The sequence below is a fragment of the Cupressus sempervirens genome, chromosome 10, assembly GCF_028749045.1.
Source record: "Cupressus sempervirens isolate cs-2001-9-10 chromosome 10, ASM2874904v1, whole genome shotgun sequence".
NCBI lineage: Eukaryota > Viridiplantae > Streptophyta > Pinopsida > Cupressales > Cupressaceae > Cupressus > Cupressus sempervirens.
Window position 1 is genome coordinate 118,679,246 of NC_143127.1, and position 5,240 is coordinate 118,684,485.

Consider the following 5,240-nt stretch of genomic DNA (forward strand, 5'->3'; position numbering starts at 1 on the left):
GGTGTCTGTTATCTACTTTCATCATTTATGGCTGCTGAGATGTAGAAAATGAAATGTTTTTTTATTTTAACAAGCACAAACTAATCTGGTATGCAGCAAAGTTTGACTGGAAGCTTCTAGCCTGAAAATTTTGCTCAAACTCTTGTTATGTTTTTTGTGCTCTTCCTATTTGTCTTATTAATTTTATAAATAGAGTTTCTAAGGACTGCAATTAAAAGAAGTGCTTAATTTGATCTATCCCCCAAAGGTGAACTAGACCAGAGATGTATTGTATCATTTAATGGTGTTTCATTGCCCGGTTTAGAAGGCTGCACTGTTTACTTGATCAGTGTAACCTGGAATGATCAATTTGCATTCCTATCTAGGTTGGTTATATGGTTTCTATTTTATGGGCATTTGTCTATGCTTGATGATCAGGGTGATCTTATTCTGTTTATGCCTACCTTCTCTCATTATTTTGGTTCAACTCAATGGTTTAGTTGAAGCATTGAAGAGAATTTTAAAAATCATACCTGATAATGGATTTTCTGGAGGAAAAATTTCTGCTAGTTTACTTATATGCCTGTTGACTCTAGGAACCATTTCTAAGGTGAGATTAATGTTTACAATTATGGCATCCAAAGTTACAGGTTGCCAAGGCTGTGCTCTCTTGGTACGTTCTAGGGGGTTTTACCATCAATGGCACCTCGTTACATCTACCTTAGAAAAATTTCTTATTTTGAAACTGGACAGAATCGATATGAATTGTTATGTATAGCTATAAAATATTTCATTTTGGTAACTTCAATTGCCAAAGATGTTAATAGGCATTGCTGACAGATTTCTTGCCAATGTGAATTAAGATTTTACCATTCCTGTTTATAGAATATGCATTTCTATAAATACTTGAGCGGGAAACATTAATACACCATGCCACCATGCCTTTGTTGCATAAATCCCATAATGTATAAGCTTTGGATGCGGGGTGATCAGCACGAATGGTAACTAGACCTGTCAAAGATGGTATTTAGGTGTTGTTCTCTTTTGATCATATGGATAAGATTTTCCCTTCGTCGTCTGATATCTGTTTAATTAATAATTGAGGGAAGAATTCCGACTCAATATGGACATAAACTTAGGCTTCAGGGTGCTCTATCATTTGAATTCTCGTGCTTATGGCCACTATCTGACAAACAAAGGCCTCTTCCTAATCAATCTGGTAACTGCATATCATTTAGCATATCCGGTAGAGTGGTTGAATGCTTCTCTTTTTGGGGATTGTTGAATTTTGTTAAATAGGTCTACTTAGCTTCACGCACATTTTGGGATAGCTGTGAAAGGTTTATTGTACTTGGTAAAGATTTCTGCATTGCAGGATGTGTAATGGTAAACGCCACACTGTGACAGTAGAAATTTTAAACAGTAAGTAAAAATATAAGTGTAAACAACTTGAAATTGATATTCATATTCTAAATGGTGTATTCACTACAAAATTAAATAGGAAAAAGGTAAATATCAATTGAAAAATGTAAAATTTAACTATAATTGTCACTTATTTTCAATAAATATTTAAAAAATATATTTCAGATTAAAAAATGTAAAATTTTACTATAAATGTCACTTATTTTCAATAAATATTTTAAAAATATATTTCAGGCTAATAAATCTGGGAGGAGATTTTTTAAAGATTCCTAACTATTATTATTATGTTGGATGCTCATATTTTATATATAAAACCGTTATAAATTGTACATCCTACTATAATTAGTGGGATCTAAGGTAGTGCCTTGACTAAGGGATAAGGCAGTCTAATTATTAGATTTTTAATGTCCTTTATAAGTGGTTTTAACCCTTGGTTTATACTAATGTGCTTATGATATCGAGTATGAAATGGTTATTAATTAATGGTTATCTACATTAATAATTCAAGTACAAATTCTTAAGAAAATATTTCAAGTCATTCTTTTGATTAAGTACATAATAGACTATTTACAAGGTAGTAACAATATTAGTATGTTATAATACAATCATAATATATTTAAACCAATAATTCATTCGATGAATAATATACACCAAAATAGACAACATGGCAAGTGCTCTCACATCACTAATGGGAAAACAATCAACAATACTAAAGCACCTACATGTCTTGCGCTTTTCCAAAATTTTCACTCGATCATTTGAAAGGCTATGAAAAGGGAAGGTGATAAGAATCCAAACATAATACAAAACTTAAATTTTTAACCATGATCTCGAACTTGAGTAGTCAAATGTTGCTACAGATGTCATGTACAATAATGATTATTTTTGTTATGCCCATTTTGCTCATAATTAAACAATTTCAACTAATCTACAAGCGTTTCTTAAGTCTACTACAAATGTTTATAAGACCCATTGAATCATCTCAAGAATCATTAAGATCTATAATCTCATCAATAAAGATTGATACTAAGTTGCAATCACCCATAGAGCAACCTACCTATAGAATGAAATAATAGAAACAAGTTATAAAGCTTCAAATGGAGATTCTTCTAGTACAAAATAGTGGATGGAAGGTGCAATACCTAAAAAAAAACCGTGAACTCTATCTTCTACTCTACTATGCCTCTATGAAATACCATGCATAGTAAAGAATAATATCCTTTAATACATATCTTAAGGGAACATGACATCATGGGTTCTTAAGGCACATGACAAAGCATGTACCATTTAGATTTATTATACACCATAAAAGTTATTTGCATGAATACACCAAACCCAAAAATAACATCTCATAAATGGGGATTAATATGAAAGTTTATCTTGGTTTGATAACCATTTGATCTTCCATCCCATGTACTTATTCTTTCATTTTCATAAACAAAAATATGTATTTAAAAACCTCAAAGAAGAGGCTCCTATAACCCTAAATTCAATTCTTGTACCAAAGATTAAAGGGTGCAAAATTGACCTTGTAATGTGAGGGATTAACCCTACAACATACATAACTAATACTTAGATACAACTTTAAGACTGATGGCAAATCATATTCCTTAGAGAATAAGTTCTTAGCTCATTATGCTAGAATTTCTTCCAGGGATTTATCCACATAGAGATTAGTTTTCACTCTTAAAAAGATAGGAAACAAAAAGATAAAGACACACTCATAAAAATCATAACTCTCATTGTTAAATTACAAAAAATTTATTATGCTCAACCATGGAGTATCAATTCTTACTCCAAGGAGAACATAAAGTAGTCTTCTTTTTCCAAAACATAATTCTCAACATGATTTCATCATATATCATTCATCACGTGACATTAAGAAACAATAAAATTATGGCTATATACAACTTAGTTATATCATTTAGATAAAATTTCAATCTCAACTAGATGATTTTATTAAACGCTGGGTATAGATTCTCATGTTTAAGGTTTAGGTTTTCCTTTCCTTGTTTCTCCAATCTAGACTTTTAATTTTATGATTATAAATTCTAATTTTAATCTATTCAAATAAATAATTGACATATATAAAAGCATCATACTTCTTTTTTATCTAAATTCCTTCAAGAATTCACATGTTTATTGCATAGTTTGATTGAGATCAACCTTTTAGTTTTTCACCAGATTTTAATTCTAGGGTTACATGAATTCATAATTATAATCAAACTACTTTATTTAATAAAAAATTGATTGTAATCTGAATACATGTTTCTATAAGGACCTAATGGCATTAGATCCTACCTTTCAACACTTAATGCAATGACTTTATTGAATATGTAAGTTAAATCCTTTAATCACTCATGATGCCAATCTTCAAAAATATTGCTTTGAATGCTAATAGTTGGAAAACTATATTTGTGTTTGACTTGTAAAATCAAGTTAGTAATTTTAACATTTTTGAATTCCATATTTTCATTCACTTTTCCTACTCCACTTGTAATGAAAATTTAATAAAAAAATAAAATTCAAAATCTTTTGCATATATTTATTGAAAATAAATATGTAATTTTAATTTTTTATTTAATTATGTATATTAAATTTTTATTTTTATATTCTATATATTTTTTGATAAATAAGGTGCAACCAAGGCTGTTACAATATGTATTAATATCAATAAACATTTACATCAGAGTGCATAAAGGGCTAACCATATACATTTCAAAATGCTCTAGACATCTATACTGATTGCTATATAGCTCATTTACCATATATCCAAAACTTGACATAGAGGAGCAAGTAGTGTCAAGAGACAAAAAGATAAATGTCAGAACCATCATAACAATCATTTAAAAAACATACTGCTCCATGGCCCAACTTGAGCACAAAAAGCTTGTTTCAAAATACTAACTTGACTAAACGAGGCTCTTTTGAAAGCAAAAAAACTAGGCTCCGCATCTCTTCATTTTTCTTCATAGAATGCCTCTAAGATGACGACCTTGGCAAATTGCTCTAGGCAAGGAGTTTTGTCTTCCATCTTTATGCCAAGCACCCTCCCAAGGAATTCCATTCGAACCATGTTTGTTCATACCTATGATAAACAATTGCATGACCAACTTTAGCTTTGGGTCAAACATTTTTGGAATATCATCCAAATATAGGAAGCCCAAGTGTGGATCCACAAGAATGACTTGTTGGTTTTTTTGTTTAGCTTGAAGGTGGAGCATGAGTTGGGTATTTAGTAATAACTTTGGTTTTTATTCTTTAGTAGAATATTTCTAAGTTTGTAAGGTTGCATTAAATCAAAAGTGATTTTGTATATGATTTAAAGCGAAATAAAGAGGAAACATTCTTTTCTTGCAAGCTAAGTAAAGAAGCTATTAGACCCAACTGATATTGTAATTATTAGTGGGAGATTGTTAGGAGGTGAGTTAGAGTCCTTAAACTCAATGTGCGTCATCACATTTGATCTTATCATTTAGCATTAAGGATCCTTTATCTTTCACCGAGTATGCAACATCACTATCAAACTTAACGGTTCCACCATCATCAATTTCTTCAAATTCATCAAACTTACTTAGATCACTAGTCATATGATGTGAACAACCACTATTAATAATCCATGAGTCATTCTTAGTAACATGTGAAATAAGGGCAGTTTAATTCTCATACCTTTCACCATTTGGATCTTCCTTGATTAGACCATTTTGACTACTTCCTTGTCATCATAGAACTTGACTCGGTATGCTCTTCTTTAACATGTAGCATGACTTAGATTGCCTTTGTCTTTGTAATCCCTGTTCTTCCTATACTTGAAATCTTTCTTGTCATTTCTATCAGAC